The sequence below is a fragment of the Anabrus simplex genome, chromosome 1 (genome assembly GCF_040414725.1).
Source record: "Anabrus simplex isolate iqAnaSimp1 chromosome 1, ASM4041472v1, whole genome shotgun sequence".
NCBI lineage: Eukaryota > Metazoa > Arthropoda > Insecta > Orthoptera > Tettigoniidae > Anabrus > Anabrus simplex.
Window position 1 is genome coordinate 505,071,501 of NC_090265.1, and position 21,291 is coordinate 505,092,791.

Here is a 21,291-nt window from a genome sequence, read left to right on the forward strand (position 1 = left end):
AAACAAGTTGAAAAGAGATTTTGCAAACTTAGCAGACACCTACACTCTTGAAGCTTGGCACGCTGGACGACAATATAACGACCTACAATTTTGGTTGTTTGAGGTTTTGCCGTATCTCCATGGTCTTCACCATAAATTGATTACGGTACATACATTATGCTGAAATTAAGGTAGCGTTTCTGGGTAAGTTATTCCTTCAGTTTCCCATACATTCATAGCAGTAGAATAATCAAAGTCGGTCTACATATGGCCAATGGTCGTGTCAGGGAGCGTGCTGAATTTAGTGTCTATCTGTCTTATGAGTGTGTTAATCAGTAAAAAATGTATGGAAATTTAACAAAATTGATAAAAACCGGGGAAATGAAGGTCAGTCTAAGGTAGAAGGGGTCGAGATACGACAAAAAGTCATACGACCAAAATTGTAGACATCTTAATTTTAGGAAGCGAAAGTGCAATCAGTTCATTGATAGCAATTACCGTTCAGCCACAAAATAGCTCTAAACGAAAGTCTGCATCGTCATTAAATTTGGCTTCATATTTCGATTTTTCAGTGGGTTAATTATTCAAAATTTGAACTTGTTGCGATTTCTTCGTCGATTACAGGCTTGGATCTAGAGCATTGCCAAATATTGATTTTGTAGGGCACTGCATCATGGCGTCCGCCATTTTGTTTGGGGGGAGGGGTGCAGAGGATTTTGATTGGGTGGTGGAGGGGTAAATATGAGAAAATGGAATGTTTTGGAATTTTTTCTTGGCTTACAGCCCAATTTCTATCATATTGATTAATTTCAATTCCTGGATCATCTGGATGGGCCTAACGCGAAATTTGAGTCTGATAATTTGATTGGGCGGGGAGAGGGCTAAATATGAAAAATTTGAACTAAATTTGAATTTTTTCTTGGGTTGCAACCTAATAGCCATCACATCGCCGAATCTCAAGATCGTAGATCATCTGGAAGGCTCTAACAAAAAAATTGAGCTCGATATATTGATTGGGCGGGGGGATTAAATATGAAAAATTTTAACGTTTGGCATTTTCCTTGGGTTTCAGCCTAATAGCTATCAGATAGCCGAATTCCAATATTCTAGCGCATCTGGAACGGAAGGTTCTAAACCGAAATTTGAGTCCCATATTTTGATTCGGTGGGGGGATAAATATGAAAAATTTGAACTTTTTGGAATTTTCCCTTGGGTTGCAGCCTAATTTATATCAGATTGCCAAATTTCAAGTTCGTGCCTCATTTGGAAGGGTCTAACGCGAAATTTCAGTCCGATAATTTGATTGGACGGAAAAGCGGCTAAATATGAAACATTTCAACTTTTTAGAATTTTTCCCAAGGTTGAAGCTTAATAGCAATCAGATTACCGAATTCCAAGTTTCTAGCTCATCCGAAACTGAAGGGTCTTACCCGAAATTTGAGTCCGATATTTCGATTCGGTGGAGGCTAAATATGAAAATTTTGAACTTTTTGAAATTCTTAATTGGGTTACAGCCAAATAGCTATCAGGCAGCCGAATTTCAAGTTCCTAGCTCATATGGAAGGGTCTAACACGAAATTTCAGTGCGATATTTTGATTGGGCGGAAGGGGGCTAAATATGAAAAATTTCAACTTTTCGGAATTTTTCCTTGGTTTGCAGCCTAATAACTGTCAGATTGCCGAATTTCAAGTTCCTAGCTAATCTGCAAGGGTGTAACACCGAAATTGGAGTGATTCGGTGGGGGGCTAAATACAAAAAATTTGAACTTTTTATAATTATCCCTTGGGACACACGCTAATAGCCATCAGATTGCCACATTTCAAGTTCCTAGCTCATCTGGAAGGGCCCAACACGAAATTTCACTCCGATATTTTGATTGGGCGGAAGGGGTGCTAAATGTGAAAAATTTCAACTTTTTGGAACTTTTCCTTGGGTTGCAGCCTAATAGCTATTTGATTGCCGAATTTCAAATTCCTATCTAATCTGCAAGGGTGTAACACCGAAATTTGAGTGATTCGGCGAAGGGGGGGCTAAATACAAAAAATTTGAACTTTTTGGAATTTTCCCTTGGGACACACCCTAATAGCTATCAGATTGCTACATTTCAAGTTCCTAGCTCATCTGGAAGGGCCTAACACGAAATTTCACTCCGATATTTTGATTGGGCGGAAGGGGGGCAAAATATGAAAAATTTCAACTTTTCGGAATTTTTCCTTGGGTTGCACAGTAATAGCTATTTGATTGCCGAATTTCAAGTTCCTAGCTAATCTGCAAGGGTGTAACACCGAAATTTGAGTGATTCAGCGAAGGGGGGCTAAATACAAAAAATTTGAACTTTTTGGAATTCTCCCTTGGGACACACCCTAATAGCTATCAGATTGTCACATTTCAAGTTCGTAGCTCATCTGGAAGGGCCTAACACGAAATTTCACTCCGATATTTTGATTGGGCGGAAGGGGGGCTAAATATAAAAAATTTCAACTTTTCGGAATTTTTCCTCGGGTTGCAGCCTAATAGCTATTTGATTGCCGAATTTCAAGTTCCTAGCTAATCTGCAAGGGTGTAACACCGAAATTTGAGTGATTCGGCGAAGGGGGGGCTAAATAAAAAAAATTGAACTCTTTGGAATTTTCCCTTGGGACACACCCTAATAGCAATCAGATTGCCAAATTTCAAGTTCCTAGCTCATCTGGAAGGGCCTAACACGAAATTTCACTCCGATATTTTGATTGGGCGGAAGGGGGGCTAAATATGAAAAATGTTCAACTTTTCGGAATTTTTCCTTGGGTTGCAGCCTAATAGCTATTTGATTGCCGACAAGTTCCTAGCTAATTTGCAAGGGTGTAACACCGAAATTTGAGTGATTCGGCGAAGGGGGGGCTAAATACAAAAAAATGATTTTTTTGGAATTTCCCCTTGGGACACACCCTAATAGCTATCAGATTGCCACATTTCAAGTTCCTAGCTCATCTGGAAGGGCCTAACACGAAATTTCACTCCGATATTTTGATTGGGCGGAAGGGGGGCTAAATATGAAAAATTTCAACTTTTTGGAATTTTTCCTTGGGTTGCAGCCCAACAGCTATTTGATTGCCGAATTTCAAGTTCCTACCTCATCTGCAAGGGTGTAACACGAAATTTCAGTGTTTCGGCGCAGGGGGGGCTAAATACAAAAAATTTGAACTTTTTGGAATTTCCCCATGGGACACACTCTAATAGCTATCAGATTGCCACATTTCAAGTTCCTAGCTCATCTGGCAGGGTCTAACATGAATTTTCAGTCCGATATTTTGATTGGGCGGAAGGGGGGCTAAATATGAAAAATTTCAACTTTTCGGAATTTTTCCTTGGGTTGCAGCCCAAGAGCTATTTGACTGCCGAATTTCAAGTTCCTAGCTAATCTGCAAGGGTGTAACACCGAAATTTGAGTGATTCGGCGAAGGGGGGGCTAAATACAAAAAATTTGAACTTTTTGGAATTTTTCCTTGGGACACACCCTAATAGCTATCAGATTGCCACATTTTAAGTTCCTAGCTCATCTGGCAGGGTCTAACATGAAATTTCAGTCCGATAAATTGATTGGGCGGAAGGGGGGCTAAATATGAAAAATTTCAATTTTTATGATTTTTTCCTTGGGTTGCAGCCCAAGAGCTATTTGATAGCCGAATTTCAAGTTCCTTGCTCATCTGCAAGGGTGTAACACGAAATTTCAGTGTTTCGGCGAAGGGGGTGCTAAATACAAAAAATATGAACTTCTTGGAATTTCCCCATGGGACACACCCTAATAGCTATCAGACTGTCGAATTTCAAGTTCCCAGCTTAACTGGAAAGGTCTAAAACGAAATTTCAGTCCGATAATTTGATTGGGCGGAAGGGGGGGGTAAATATGAAAAATTTAAACTTTTTGGAATTTTTCCTTGGGTTGCAGCCTAAAAGCTATCAGTCTGCCGAATTTCAAGTTCCTAGCTCATCTGGAAGGGCCTAACATGAAATTACACTCCGATATTTTGATTGGGCGGAAGGGGGGCTAAATATAAAAAATTTTCAACTTTTCGGAATTTTTCCTTGGGTTGCAGCCTAATAGCTATTTGATTGTCGAATTTCAAGTTCCTAGCTCATCTGCAAGGGTGTAACAGAAAATTTCAGTGTTTCGGCGAAAGGGGGGGCTAAATACCCAAAAATTGAACTTTTTGGATTTTCCCCTTTGGACACACCCTAATAGCTATCAGATTCCCACATTTCAAGTTCCTAGCTCATCTGGAAGGGCCTAACACGAAATTTCACTCCGATATTTTGATTGGGCGGAAGGGGGGCTAAATATAAAAAAATTTCAACTTTTCGGAATTTTTCCTTGGGTTGCAGCCTAATAGCTATTTGAATGCCGAATTTCAAGTTCCTAGCTCATCTGCAAGGGTGTGACACAAAATTTCAGTGTTTCGGCGAAGGGGGGGGGGCTAATTACAAAACATTTGAACTTTTTGGAATTTCCCCATGGGACACACCCTAATAGCTATCAGATTGCCACATTTCAAGTTCCTAGCTCATCTGGCAGGGTCTAACATGAAATTTCAGTCCGATAATTTGATTGGGCGGAAGGGGGGCTAAATATGAAAAATTTCAACTTTTTAGAATTTTTCCTTGGGTTGCAGCCCAAGAGCTATTTGATAGCCGAATTTCAAGTTCCCTGCTCATCTGCAAGGGTGTAACACGAAATTTCAGTGTTTCGGCGAAGGGGGGGCTAAATACAAAAAATATGAACTTCTTGGAATTTCCCCATGGGACACACCCTAATAGCTATGAGATTGCCGAATTTCAAGTTCCCAGCTTAACTGGAACGGTCTAAAACGAAATTTCAGTCCGATAATTTGATTGGGCGGAAGGGGGGGTAAATATGAAAAATTTCAACTTTTTGGAATTTTTCCTTGGGTTGCAGTCTAAAAGCTATCAGACTGCCGAATTTCAAGTTCCTAGCTCACCTGGAAGTGGGCAAACATTAATGTCAGTGAGTCAGTGAGTCAGTCAGTCAGTCAGTTAGCCTTGCGGCTTTATATATATATAATAATATAATAATATAATAATAGAGCCAGGCAATGTGCACGCTAAATAGTGCAGGCTTTCGTTTGAAAATTTATTGCGAGCAAACGGTGCATCGTATCGAGGTACGGTTTGCGGCGTTAGGCGACCCTTTTAGTGGTCTATATTACTGTCTTTGGCGCTTTCTCCTACCCCGCATATTTATGCCATAGAGGAGGTGAACGTTTCGATCCATGTCAAATTTCGCCCACTTTTCACAAATTGAAAAATAATTTTTCCAACTTGGCAGACAGCTACAGTCTTGAAACTTTGCAGGCACGTTGACGATGAAACGGCCTATAATTTCGGTTATTTGAGGTTTTACCGTATCTCAACGGGTTTCGCCATAAATTGCTTAAGATTCATCAATTAGGCCGAAATTTCAATAATGTTTCCACATGTACCCTCCGTTTTCCCATACTTGCAAGGCAGCTAGAATAACGAAAATCGGTCTACATATGGCCAATGACGTTGCCAAGGAGCGTGCCGAATTTCGTTCATCTATCTATCATATGAGTGTGTGAATCAGAAAATAATTTATGGAAATTTAACAAAATTTTGCGAAACCGGGAAACTGAAGCTCAATCTAAGGTAGAAGGGGTCGAGATACGACAAAAAGTCATAAGACCAAAGTTGTAGATCTCTTAATTTTAGGAGCCGAAAGTGCAATCCGTTCATTGATAGCAATTACCGTTCGGCCACAAGAGAGCTCGAAACGAAAGCCTGCACCGTCCTATATATTGATTCGGTGGGAGGGGGTTAATTATTAAAAATTTTAGCTTTTCGGATTTTTTCCAGGGGTTACAGACTAATAACTATCAGAATGCTGAATTTCAAGTTCCTAGCTCATCTGGAAGGATCTACCCCGAAATTTTAGTCCGAAACTTTGATTGGGTGGAGGCGGACTAAATAGGAAATGATTCAGCTATTTGCATTTTTTTCCTGGTGTTACAGCGGAATAGCTATCAGATTACCGAATTTCAAGTTCCTAGCTCATCTGGATCTGAAGGGTCTGACCCGAAATTTGAGTCCGATATTTTGATTCCGTGGGGGGCTAAATACAAAAAAAATTAACTTTTTGGAATTTTTCCTTGGGTTACAGCCTCATATATATCAGGTTGCCGAATTTCAAGTTCCTAGCTCATCTGGAAAGGTCTAACACGAAATTTCTTTGATTGGGCGGAAGGGGGGCTAAATATGAAAAAATTCAACTTTTTGGAATTTTTCCTTGGGTTGCAGCCAAATAGCTATCAGATTGCCGAATTTCAAGTTCCTAGCTCATCTGGAACTGAAGGGTCTGACCCGAAATTTGAGTCCGATATTTTGATTCCGTGGGGGGCTAAATACAAAAAAAATTAACTTTTCGGAATTTTTCCTTGGGTTGCAGCCTAATAGCTATTTGATTGCCGAATTTCAAGTTCCTAGCTAATCTGCAAGGGTGTAACACCGAAATTTGAGTGATTCGGCGAGGGGGGCTAAATACAAAAAATTTGAACTTTTTGGAATTTTCCCTTGGGACACACCCTAATAGCTATCAGATTGTCATATTTCAAGTTCGTAGCTCATCTGGAAGGGCCTAACATGAAATGTCACTCCGATATTTTGACTGGGCGGAAGGGGGGCTAAATATGAAAAATATCAACTTTTTGGAATTTGTCCTTGGGTTGCAGCCTAATAGCTATTTGACTGCCGAATTTCAAGTTCCTAGCTCATCTGCAAGGGTGTAACACGAAATTTCAGTGTTTCGGCGAAGGGGGGGCTAAATACCAAAAATTTGAACTTTTTGTAATTTTCCCTTGAAACACACCCTAATAGCTATCAGATTGCCACATTTCAAGTTCCTAGCTCATCTGGCAGGGTCTAACACGAAATTTCAGCCCGATACTTTGATTGGGCGAAAGGGGGGCTAAATGTGAAAAATTTCAACTTTTTTGAATTTTTCCTTGGGTTGCAGCCTAAAAGCTATCAGACTGCCGAATTTCAAGTTCATAGCTCACCTGGAAGTGGGCAAACATTAATGTCAGTGAGTGAGTGAGTGAGTGAGTGAGTGAGTTAGCCTTGCGGCTTTATATATATATAATAATAAGATAAGATAAGATAGAGCCGGGCAATGTGCACGCTAAATAGTGCAGACTTCCATTTGGAAATTCATTGCGTCCAAACGGTAAGTCGTATCGAGGTAAGGTTTTCACCATCGGACGTCCCATTTAGTCGCCGACAGTACTGTGTGGGGCATTCTCTCGCATCCCGCCAATTTATACCATATAAAGGGGTGAACGTTTCGATCCATATCAAATTTCGTCCGCTTAGCAACAGTTGAAAAATAATTTTGCCAACTTGGCAGACAGCTACAGTCTTGAAACTTTGCAGGCAGGTTGACGATGAAACGGCCTATAATTTTGGTTATTTGAGGTTTTGCCGTATCTCAACGGGTTTCGCCATAAATTGCTTAAGAATCATAAATTAGGCCGAAATTTCAATAGTGTTTCCACATGTACCCTCCGTTTTCCCATACTTGCAAGGCAGCTAGAATAACGAAAGTCGGTCTACACATGGCCAATGACGTTGCCAAGGAGCGTCTTGAATTTCGTTCATCTATCCATCTTATGAGTGTGTGAATGAGTAAAATCATTTATGGAAATTTAACAAAAATGACCGAAACCGGGAAAATGAAGCTCAATCTAAGGTAGAAGGAGTCGAGATACGACAAAACGTCATAGGACCAAAGTTGTAGATCTCTTCATTTTAGGGGACGAAAGTGCAGTCCGTTTATTGATAACAATTACCGTTTAGCCACAAGAGAGCTCGAAACGAAAGCCTGCACCGTCATTTAATTTGGCTTAACATTTCGAATTTTTTAGTGGATGAAATATTAAATATTTTAACTTTTTGCAATTTCTACGTCGGTTACAGGCTAGGAGCTAGAACTTTGCCAAATATTAATTTTGTAGGGCACTGCATCACGGTATCCGCCATTTTGTTTGGGGGGAGGGGGGCCAAAATTTAAAATTTAAAATTTTTGGAATTTTTCCGTAGGTTACACGCTAATAGCTATCACCTTGCCAAATTTCAAGTTTCTAGCTCATGTCGAAGTGGGTAAACATTTATGTCAGTGAGTGAGCCTTGCGGCTTTATATATATAAGATAGATAGATGACGGATAAGCATGAGCACGTTGAAAAGTGCAGACTTCCACTTCGAGATTCATATCTCCTAAACGGTTTATGATATTAAGGAACGGTTTGCGCCATCAGACGCCTCATTTATCCCTCTAAATGTTTGCTTTTAAACCATATCCTCGTATCTCCCATATTAAGTGGGGTAAATTGAGTTCAAAAATTTGAATAGGGTGAAATTTGGGTGCATTTTTAACATTTTACATTACATTTTGCCTACTTATGTATAAGCTAGAATCATGAAATTTGGTACACACATGTCCCTTAATCGTCCCAATGTGCGCACCTAACGTGATGATCTTATCATCCTTATAAGTGTGTCAAACGATGAAAGATACTTGTAAAAATCACCAAATTCACGAACAATCCAGAAATACGGCCAAATTTAACGTATAAGGGAGAGAGATACGACAAAATGTCACAGGACCAAAGTTGTAGATCACTCCGAATTGAAGCGACATTGTGCCATCCGTTTTGTGATACGACTTACCGTTTAGCCAAAAAATAGCTCAAAAGGAATGTCTGCACAGTCATTAAAATTGCCTCCATGTGTCGATATCTTTGAGGGTAAAAGTGAAAAATTTGAACATCTTGGAATTTTCCCGTCGGTTAGGGACCAAAAGCTATAATTTCACCAAATTTCAATTGTCTACCTCGTCTGGCAGGTTGTGCCGCCATCTTGATTTGGGGGGATAGGGGATAAAAATGGGGAAATTCCCGAAAATTTTTAAGCCCACGAAGCCTATAGGTTATCGTTTTGGATATACTGACTGTGTTCTTATGCTGAGCCCAAAATTTGAGCCCCCCCAGCGTGCCCCCTTCAGGGAATTTTGAGAATTTCCGAATTTTCTAGGGATCCTGGAGTCATCAGTTTCCCTCGTACCAAGTCTCAAATTTCTGAGATTTCTGGAAGTGCCTCATTAATTCACGTCTTTTTTCATTTTTAAATATTTATATATACATCGCTCCAGCCCGACTTGCTTTTATATATATAGATGACGGATAAGCATGAACACGTTGAAAAGTGCAGACTTCCACTTCGAGATTCATATCTCCTAAACGGTTTATGATATTAAGGAACGGTTTGCGCCATCAGACGCCTCATTTATCCCTCTAAAGGTTTGTTGATAAACCATATCCTCGTATCTCCCATATTAAGGGGGTAAATTGAGTTCAAATTTTGAATAGGGTGAAATTTGGTTGCATTTTTAACATTTTACATTACATTTTGCCTACTTACGTATAAGCTAGAATCATGAAATTTGGTACACATACGTCCCTTAATCGTGCCAATGTGCGCACCTAACGTGATGATCTTATCATCCTTATAAGTGTGTCATACGATGAAAGATACTTGTAAAAATCACCAAATTTACGAACAATCCAGAAATACGGCCAAATTTAAAGTATAAGGGAGAGAGATACGACAAAATGTCACAGGACCAAAGTTGTAGATCACTCCGAATTGAAGCGACATTGTGCCATCCGTTTTGTGATACGACTTACCGTTTAGCCAAAAAATAGCTCAAAAGGAATGTCTGCACAGTCATTAAAATTGCCTCCATATTTCGATATCTTTGGGGGTAAAAAGTGAAAAATTTGAACATCTTGGAATTTTCCCGTCGGTTAGGGACCAAAAGCTATAATTTCACCAAATTTCAATTGTCTACCTCGTCTGGCAGGTTGTGCCGCCATCTTGATTTGGGGGGATAGGGGATAAAAATGAGGAAATTCCCGAAAATTTTTAAGCCCACGAAACCTATAGGTTATCGTTTTGGATATACTATACGACTGTGTTCTTATGCTGAGCCCAAAATTTGAGCCCCCCCAGCGTGCCCCCTTCAGGGAATTTTGAGAATTTCCGATTTTTCTAGGGATCCTGGGGTCATCAGTTTCCCTCGTACCCAGTTTCAAATTTCTGAGATTTCTGGAAGTGCCTCATTAATTCACATCTTTTTTCATTTTTAAATATTTATATATACATCGCTCCAGCCCGACTTGCTTTTATATATATAGATAGATAGATGACGGATAAGCATGAGCACGTTGAAAAGTGCAGACTTCCACTTCGAGATTCATATCTCCTAAACGGTTTATGATATTAAGGAACGGTTTGCGCCATCAGACGCCTCATTTATCCCTCTAAATGTTTGCTTTTAAACCATATCCTCGTATCTCCCATATTAAGTGGGGTAAATTGAGTTCAAAAATTTGAATAGGGTGAAATTTGGGTGCATTTTTAACATTTTACATTACATTTTGCCTACTTATGTATAAGCTAGAATCATGAAATTTGGTACACACATGTCCCTTAATCGTCCCAATGTGCGCACCTAACGTGATGATCTTATCATCCTTATAAGTGTGTCAAACGATGAAAGATACTTGTAAAAATCACCAAATTCACGAACAATCCAGAAATACGGCCAAATTTAACGTATAAGGGAGAGAGATACGACAAAATGTCACAGGACCAAAGTTGTAGATCACTCCGAATTGAAGCGACATTGTGCCATCCGTTTTGTGATACGACTTACCGTTTAGCCAAAAAATAGCTCAAAAGGAATGTCTGCACAGTCATTAAAATTGCCTCCATGTGTCGATATCTTTGAGGGTAAAAGTGAAAAATTTGAACATCTTGGAATTTTCCCGTCGGTTAGGGACCAAAAGCTATAATTTCACCAAATTTCAATTGTCTACCTCGTCTGGCAGGTTGTGCCGCCATCTTGATTTGGGGGGATAGGGGATAAAAATGGGGAAATTCCCGAAAATTTTTAAGCCCACGAAGCCTATAGGTTATCGTTTTGGATATACTGACTGTGTTCTTATGCTGAGCCCAAAATTTGAGCCCCCCCAGCGTGCCCCCTTCAGGGAATTTTGAGAATTTCCGAATTTTCTAGGGATCCTGGAGTCATCAGTTTCCCTCGTACCAAGTCTCAAATTTCTGAGATTTCTGGAAGTGCCTCATTAATTCACGTCTTTTTTCATTTTTAAATATTTATATATACATCGCTCCAGCCCGACTTGCTTTTATATATATAGATGACGGATAAGCATGAACACGTTGAAAAGTGCAGACTTCCACTTCGAGATTCATATCTCCTAAACGGTTTATGATATTAAGGAACGGTTTGCGCCATCAGACGCCTCATTTATCCCTCTAAAGGTTTGTTGATAAACCATATCCTCGTATCTCCCATATTAAGGGGGTAAATTGAGTTCAAATTTTGAATAGGGTGAAATTTGGGTGCATTTTTAACATTTTACATTACATTTTGCCTACTTATGTATAAGCTAGAATCATGAAATTTGGTACACACATGTCCCTTAATCGTCCCAATGTGCGCACCTAACGTGATGATCTTATCATCCTTATAGGTGTGTCAAACGATGAAAGATACTTGTAAAAATCACCAAATTTACGAACAATCCAGAAATACGGCCAAATTTAAAGTATAAGGGAGAGAGATACGACAAAATGTCACAGGACCAAAGTTGTAGATCACTCCGAATTGAAGCGACATTGTGCCATCCGTTTTGTGATACGACTTACCGTTTAGCCAAAAAATAGCTCAAAAGGAATGTCTGCACAGTCATTAAAATTGCCTCCATATTTCGATATCTTTGGGGGTAAAAAGTGAAAAATTTGAACATCTTGGAATTTTCCCGTCGGTTAGGGACCAAAAGGTATAATTTCACCAAATTTCAATTGTCTACCTCGTCTGGCAGGTTGTGCCGCCATCTTGATTTGGGGGGATAGGGGATAAAAATGAGGAAATTCCCGAAAATTTTTAAGCCCACGAAACCTATAGGTTATCGTTTTGGATATACTATACGACTGTGTTCTTATGCTGAGCCCAAAATTTGAGCCCCCCCCAGCGTGCCCCCTTCAGGGAATTTTGAGAATTTCCGATTTTTCTAGGGATCCTGGGGTCATCAGTTTCCCTCGTACCAAGTTTCAAATTTCTGAAATTTCTGGAAGTTCCTCATTAATTCACGTCTTTTTTCATTTTTAAATATTTATATATACATCGCTCCAGCCCGACTTGCTTTTATATATATAGATAATTTCGCTGTTGTAGAATCCTGGAGCTGACGTTGCCATGGTTACGGCAGTTCATTATTTTATCCGATTCCTGGAGCAGGGGTAGTGTGGTGCCAATATCTTCGTAACGGTTGGTTTTAGGGCCTTAAAACGTGGTTTTTGGGACCGTAGGGCTCACCGAGGTTTGTTCTTTGCGTCAAGGGGGTTAAATTGAGCTTCGTCTCGTCCTTGTACGACAAATTCGATATTTTGCCCATATTGGCCCATTATTTTTATATCTACCCCCACTGTGCACACCACCTCGAATTGTTTTGAAAATAAAATACAGCCCATGTTACTCACTGGCAATGTAGCTTTCTATAGGTGAAGTAATTTTTATAATCGGTTCAGTAGTTTTTGAGTCTGTCCGTTACAAACAAATATAGAAATTTTTCCTCTTTATAATATCAGTATAGATATACTACAGATATTTCAAACGTGGACAAGTTTCATCATTGTGATGCTTATTATAAAGTACTACGTTTGCATTGACGTCAGTATTAGAAATCAGACCCGAACGCTGGTAGTAGAAATAGTGAACAGTCCAATAATAACTTACGTCTGATCAACTTCATCTGTCTCCTCAGCTTCTGCTCTCTATTAGCATGTCAATTCCGGAAACCAGGGAGTATTCCTTGCATTTCTAACTAATTCTTCAGGGTCGTCTGAAACGTACAGTCACTAAAAAAAGTAAATAAGCGCATAGTATTGTGTAAATTTGGATGAAATAATACAAACCAGTATGTATCAGGACAAATTATTTCGATATTTTTTAAAATATGGCTTTGTCATTTTATGACTTGCGGAACATTGTAAAAGTTTCTTGCAGAAACACTTCTTTCAGAAATAGCTGAACCTACAGAAATATTAAATGCGAGGATCGTACAATACCATGCGTTCATTCGTTCTTTGAGCGAGTACACATTTATTTCACTGCCTACGTTCCACCCCATCATAAGATTGTTCCTCATTTTCTGTAACTTATTTTAATACACTAGGTTGTCATCATAAGTGAGAAGCTGTTGAAGGAATCTAGATGAAATTGTGCATGTCTGTGCAATATATTAATGGCCTCTAAGCTATATTTTTTGAGACAAGAAATTGTGGTGATTAACATAGAAAAACTGGTGTGAAAGATATTCCAAGGAATATGTCGGAGATTCTAGACTGTAAAATGATACTCTTTAAATCACTTTAGAAGACGAGTCATATAAATGAACCGTATTTAGAGGGTGAACCTAATTTAAGTACAAAAAGGTATACTGTATATGCGAATGAGAAAAAAGCAATTTACCGGTGATTACTGAAAGATTCTGAACATTATTTCATGAAGTAATGAATGTTGGATTAGTCATTGTTCGGCAATGAAATTTTGAATTTTATTAATTTTTAGTTAATTAAAGGTGAGATTCATATCTCCCCCAAATTAATATAACCACGCTAGCCTATCTGACATCATTGTTTGATACAAACGCTGCATATTTTCCGGAATAGTATCCTATATTTTTGCTAGTTGCTTTACGTCGCACCGACACAGATAGGTCTTATGGCGTCGATGGGATAGGAAAGGCCTAGGAGTTGGAAGGAAGCAGCCGTGGCCTTAATTAAGCATTTGCCTGGTGTGAAAATGGGAAACCACGGAAAACCATCTTCAGGGCTGCCGACAATGGGGCTCGAACCCACGATCTCCCGGATGCAAGCTCACAGCCGCGCGCCTCTACGCGCACGGCCAACTCGCCCGGTATCCTATATTTTAAAGTAAATGTCAACATGATTCATGCAGTACATATATAAACTGGAGTTAGTTGCCAGGGCAATTTAGACTGTAAAAGTCGAAATAATTATAATTATAATAATAATAATAATAATAATAATAATAATAATAATAATAATAATAATACTGTCCGGCTCCATGGCTAAATGGTTAGCGTGCTGGCCTTTGGTCACAGGGGTCCCGGGTTCGATTCCCGGCAGGATCGGGAATTTTAACCTTAATTGGTTAATTTCGCTGGCACGGGGGCTGGGTGTATGTGTCGTCTTCATCATCATTTCATCCTCATCACGACGCGCAGGTCGTCTACTGGAGTCAAGTCGAAAGACCTGCAACTGGCGAGCCGAACTTGTCCTCGGACACTCCCGGCACTAAAAGCCATACGTCATTTAATTTCAATAATAATAATAATAATAATAATAATAATAATAATAATAATAATAATAATAATAATAATAATAATAGTCCGACTCATTGTCTGAATGGTCAGTGTTGCGGCCTTCGATTCAGAGGGTACCGGCTTCGATTCTCGGCCGGGTTGGGGATTTTAATCGTGTTTAATGAATTCTTCTGGCTCCGGGACTATGTGTTTGTGCCTGTTCCGAAACCTTCCTCTTCATATTCAGACAACACACTACACTACCAACCACCACGGAAACTCGCAATAGTGATTACATCCTTCCATATAAGGTTGACATCAGGAAGGGCATCCGGCCTTAAAACAGGGCGAAATCCACACTTACGACACATGTGTTGGAAAAACGGAAATAATAAAATGAATATACGCCATCACCTGAGAAACAAAAATCTCCCCAAATCCTCGATCAAAACTGAAATGCGCCTGAGTTGTTCAACGATCTACAAATTGTTTACAATTTACTGACGAGTAGACTTCTGATTTTAGGATTATTTTCCCTATTGAAAAACATAAGTCCGCCTCTGTGGTGTAGTGGTTAGTGTGATTAGCTGCCACCCCGTGAGGCCCGGGTTCGATTCCCGGCACTGCCACGAAATTTGAAAAGTGGTACGAGGGCTGGGACGGGGTCCACTCAGCCTCGGGAGGTCAACTTAGTAGAGGTAGGTTCGATTCCCACCTCAGCCATCCTGGACGTGGTTTTCCGTGGTTTCCCACTTCTCCTCCAGGCAAATGCCGGGATGGTACCTAACTTAGGGCCACGGCCGCTTCCTTCCCTCTTCCTTGTCTATCCATTCCAATCTTCCCATACCCCCCGCAAGGCCCCTGTTCAGCATAGCAGGTGAGGCCTCCTGGGCGAGGTACTGGGCATCCTCCTCAATTGTATCCCTGACCCAAAGTCTGAAGCTCCAGGACACTGCCCTTGGGGCGGTAGAGGTGGGATCTCTCGCTGAGTCCGAGGGAGAAACCAATCCTGGAGAGTAAACAGATTAAGAAAGTCATAAAATTAAAGCTATATGTGCACTATTTATGCATATATAGGACTTTTTTACAACTGGCGTTACGTCGCAATGATATAGGTAGGTCTAACGGCGACATTGCGATAGGTAAGAGCTTAATTAAGGTACAGCCCCGGCATTTGCTTGGTGTGAAAGAGGGAAACAGCGGAAAACCATTTTCAGGGCTGCCGACAGTGGAGTTCGACCCAGTATCTCCCGAATGCGAGCTCACAGCCACGCGACCCTAACCATACAGAAAATTTGCTCGGTTTTTGATGATTTTATAGTGCCTAAAATGCCCAAACTGGAATTAGAACCTACTTTTGCCGCTTTTACCTATCATGCTTTCCAATAACCTAATGTAGGCCTACTTGCTAGTAAAATAATAGATTTTTCAAAAACAATTCATTGTTTAATTTAATTTTCGATGATTGAAATTTACATGCATTCTTGCAGCAAACCAGTCTGTCATACGTGCGAACTGCTGAAAGAATTGCGAGGAATCTCGGGAGATGGCAGCAGCAGATGGAGCTTGCATTGAAATGGTCTTGCAACTAGCGGTCCCTCTGCGTAGTTAGAGCTGTCTAGGAAATTAACTTCTGTACAAACAGATTTCGAGGTTATCTGTGTCACCGTTGTAGTTAGTGAGTATACGCAAATTTCTCTGTTACAATGTCAAATATACTTTCAGATGAATTAAACATTATCCGCTAAGTGACAGATATTTTTCAGAATATGCACCCCTCTAAATGGCCTAATGCGTTATAGACACGTTCCAGATTAAGACTGGGATGATGTACGAATCAAAGATTCTAGGAAAGACCCCAATATTGACAGCAGTAAGTTCCTGAGATTGTAGATCTGCACAACATATTCTCACGCTCACTCACTCGAAGAGAACGCTGGATTAATAACCCTATTTGAGGTTGTCGATTTACTATTTGTATCATGCACCCAAATGCTTTGCAATAGTCGGGCTGAGTGACTCAGAGTCGAGCGTTGGTTTTCTGAGTCCAAGTTGGCGGGTTCGATTCCAGCTAAGTTCAGTGGTATTTAAAGAAGGTCAAATGTGCCAGCCTCGTGTCAGTACCTAAAAGACCTCTTGAGGGACGGAAGAAAAGCTTCTTAGTGTCTCCAAAACCGTAGTTATAGTCGGTGGGACATAAAACCATTATTATTATTATTATTATTATTATTATTATTATTATTATTTCCGGTACCTGATCTCGTCCACGTTTAGTTGTATATAAATAAATTAAAATATGTCAACTCTGTGTTGTCGCTACCCGGCACGTTAAATAATTCCTGAGGGATACAATTTCGACATGCTGGCATCGATGTAGAGGTACCGGTAGCGTGTATGCCTGTTGCTTCGAAACCCTTGGTTCATCCCCAATCAATCCAGCGATTTTAATCGTGGAGTCAGGGCTAATAAGGACCTTATTCAGTCTCTTGAGACTAAGCGAAATTATGTGTAATACGAAAGCCAGAGAACGTTGACCACGTGCCTCTTCGTCTGCTGGTCCTCTGGCCGGGCTATAGTGGGATATACTCTATAGACCTGAAGGAACGTAAACAAAACTTCATATTATGGTTTCACATAGCTCTCAGCGATATTATTGGACAGTGAGAGCTACTCGCGGAACTGTTTCCAAACATATTAACATATTAACAAACATATTCAGTTAAATAAAGCCTTATTCTTTCTGTAAATGTACATAAGAAATAAAATCACATACAATTGTAGCGGGTAACATGTATAACCATGTCTTGTATTTCACTTACAGTCATTAGAATATATATAGTTTTTCTCCGTAAATCAAGCTGTCCCTACTTCTACAGTATAAGTGTAGGTCTAAGTGTATCTTTTGCTAGTGGCTTTACGTCATATCGACACAGATAGGTCGTATGACGACGGTGGGATACGAAAGGCCTAGGAGTTGGAAGGAAGTGGCCGTGGCTTTAATTAAGCTACAGCCCCAGCATTTGCCTTGTGTGAAAATGGGAAACCGCGGAAAACCATCTTCAAGGCTGCCGACAGTGGGATTCCAACCCACTATCTCCCGGATGCGCCTCTAACCGCCTGGCTGGACAAGGGAAAGAGACAAACAGGGCGGATAAAACTTCCAAATAAAACATGGATTGCAAGAACAGCCCGGCCACATAATTCAACATTCCACCTGTAAACAAGCCCCGTTTGATCAGATAATCACGTACTCAAGGCTTCACATTGACGTATTTCAAGTTTGAACTCCGTTTTTAGCACGCTGTGATCATCTTCTTAATTCATTTTGTACATTAAATCTCAACTGGGACTTTTTATCATTGGTCAAGACTTACACGAACTGTGTTCTTTTAAATATGTGTTTAAATGTGACAGATTGAGTCGCTTTAACTCTTCAGCATTTTAGTATACACCGAGCTCGATAGCTGCAGTCGCTTAAGTGCGGCCAGTATCCAGTATTCGGGAGATAGTAGGTTCGAACCCCACTATCGGCAGCCCTGAAGATGGTTTTCCGTGGTTTCCCTTCACACCAGGCGAATGCTGGGGCTGTACCCTAATTAAGGCCACGGCCGCTTCCTTCCCACTCCTAGCCTTTTCCTGTCCCATCGTCGCCATAAGACCTATCTGTGTCGGTGCGACGTAAAGCAACTAGCAAAAAAAATAGTGTATGTCATTGTTTTAGTATTAATATTATCATGTGTTCTACCATAATAGCTCAGGCTGAAGATGTCTCAAATAGAAGAGATGAAACATGTCCCCTTTATTAAAATAAAATAAAAAAGATAATATTGTATTGTATTGTAAAGGTGGAGTCACTCAATCAATTAGACCTAATTTCTTATTGAGGCCGAGAATACGGATTTATTATGAAATTTAATTTTTGTTGTACCACCTAGACTACTATTTTCTTTAAACGCTATTCTCTCATGACATTTTTCATGTCAGTGTATTAACAATGGATTATATCTTGTAGTATGTCAAACACAAATTGCTTTCTGTCATTGTCCAGTCTGTCTCATTCTTGGCTTTGAGAATACGAATGTGACTGAGGTATGAGCGATGATAGTAATATCATTCCTTGTGCAGCCAATCCCTGTGATGAATGGTGTGTCGCTCATAGTGTCCACTGTCGTACGTGTTTCAGTAGATATGGCAGACTAATATAATAATAGCACCGACTGGCTCAGTGAGGAAAGCAATGGGGAACTACCTCGTTCCTCATTTCCCTAGTATTATATCAGTTCCTTGACGCCTAGGCTGTCTGTGAAGTTTGATTGTGGAGCGTTTGGAGATCCAACCTCCCTTCAGACTAAAAACTCATCCTGAACGCAATACCATGTTAAAGTATCAATCATAAGAGACGAAACGGAGTAATTTAGAAATTGATAACATTTGTATTATTATACTGTGTGAACCATTTGAAATCAACACAGGAGTCAGTCAGCGAGATGGATTGTCTCCCTTACTGTTTAATTTAGTTCTGGTGAAAGTGATTAGGATATGGCAAAATGAAACTAAAGATATAAATATTGGTAGATGTCTCAAAAAATTCACCTTAATTGTCTACCATTTGTTGATGACATTGCTATCCTATCCAACAACAGACAGGAAGCAATCCAGTCTGTAGAAAAAAATCCATGAAATAGCAGCCAAAACAGGACTCCAAATTTCTTATGAAAAGTCAAAGTACATTTATGGAAGGGACTAGATCAGGTTTCAACACTCAACCGTTAGTCACTAAATACAGAAATATCTCTCAAATAGAGAAATTTAAGTATCTAGGTAAAAATGTTGAACCAGCAGGGTTAAATCAGCAAGCTAACAAAGAAAGAATTGCAAAACATCAAAGAGCATACAAAATTACTTGGAACAGACACAATAAAAGAATTATATAAAAAAGGCAGAAATACAACATTATAACACAGTAGTTAAAACAGAAGCACTTTATGCACCTGAAACTAAATATACTGTAATCTCGAATAAAGATGGTATAAAACAAGAAAATAAAATCCTCAGAGAATGTTAGGATCAAAATGCGAAAATGTAATTTGGATGAAAAATGAGTCACATGAAATCCAAAAGTTACAGAAAAATCAGTAACACCATCAGGAAACGGCGATTACAATTTTATGGACCCTTATATCCAGTAGAAGGGATAATAACAGGTTCACAATGAAAACTTAAACTTAGCCTTGTCAAAGTAAAATCCCAAATAATTGGCTAAAAGAAATCAGTGAAGACCTGAATGGAATCTACATTAATTAAGAAACCGTTCAGGATAGAATTCAATTCAGAACCTTAATTTAGAAATGCAAATTTTCTGTAAAGCCCATCCGACTAAATACAGGATGGACTGAACAAATCAAAAAAGGAACACAGCGAGAGGAAAGAAGAAAAACAAAAAATGCTAATATGTTCTCCATAGTTGGGCACAACGAATCAGAAAGAAAACTGTGTGAACGATGAATCATTTGTCTCATTGATGTAGGGATGAAATAATGGATCGTTATGCGTACTCTGAAGTTCCAAATCAACTCAGATTGTTCCAAAGTGTTTAGAAACTATATGGGTGAAAGAATCGAGCAGATATTAAATGCAAGTTTCAGATAAATATTTAACTTACCGCTTTAGAGTACAGGTTATTAAGCAAGAGTGAAGTGAATTAAGAGTGACTGATATTAAGTGTATCTTGTTTGTTTGTACAATACACAGATCTATTGCTACCAATGAAAGTAACCTGCTTTTAAAATCCCTTGTTGTGAAGGTCGAATCAGATATTGTAAAGGATATGAACGAAGTGTTCTGCAAACATTTCGGAAGTGAGTGGTGTTTGTTTACTCGAGTGGTTCATCGATGAAGTAAATTCCTCCAGTAGGCTACACGATGGTGCGACGTCGGTATGACCAAGGACTAAGAATAAGATGGCATTTCTTCCTGTAGCCTGGCTCGGGACATCTAGGTCAACAGCCCCAGTATGATGACTACTAGATGACCATTGTCGCTTTAGTGTCTATACTTAATTATGTATTCATAATAAAGTGGTGAGCCAGCCCCGTGGTGAAGGGCACGACGTATTATAATATTGGACTTAAGACTGAAACAGGAGGCTAGCTGAGGATCGGTATGACATGAGAGGCAGACGATAGCACAGGATACCGCCACGCTGACATCTTGGATATGCCGTACCTGTATGGATTCATGGTAGACCATAATAATAATAATAATAATAATAATAATAATAATAATAATAATAATAATAATGTTATTTGCTTTACGTCCCACTAACTACTTTTACGGTTTTAGGAGACGCCGAGGTGCCTGAATTTAGTCCCGCAGGAGTTCTTTTACGTGTCAGTAAATCTACCGACACGAGGCTGACGTATATGAGCACCTTCAAATACCACTGGACTGAGCCAGGATCGAACCTGCGAAGTTGGGGTCAGAAGGCAAGCGCCTCAACCATGTGAGCAACTCAGCCCGGCACCCAAACCTTAAGTAGACTCTATGTGTGCCGCAGATGTGCTTGTTTCTTTATAATCAAGCGACATTTCCTGTTCAATTAGAAAAGAGGAGTGAGAAAGATGCAGATGTGGCCTATAATTGATGTAAAAAAAGGTAGACCACGGAATGCCGCTTCGTGTATGACTAGGAATGAGATATCTCTTCCTAGTTTTGTTATAGGAACTGTGTTACATCTGAGCGTCTTGAGACTGTAAGTACGTGTACATATCCCTATAAATTTTTTGTCATTTAATTCCTGGACTCTGCTTCCCACGCTCAGACTTAAAAA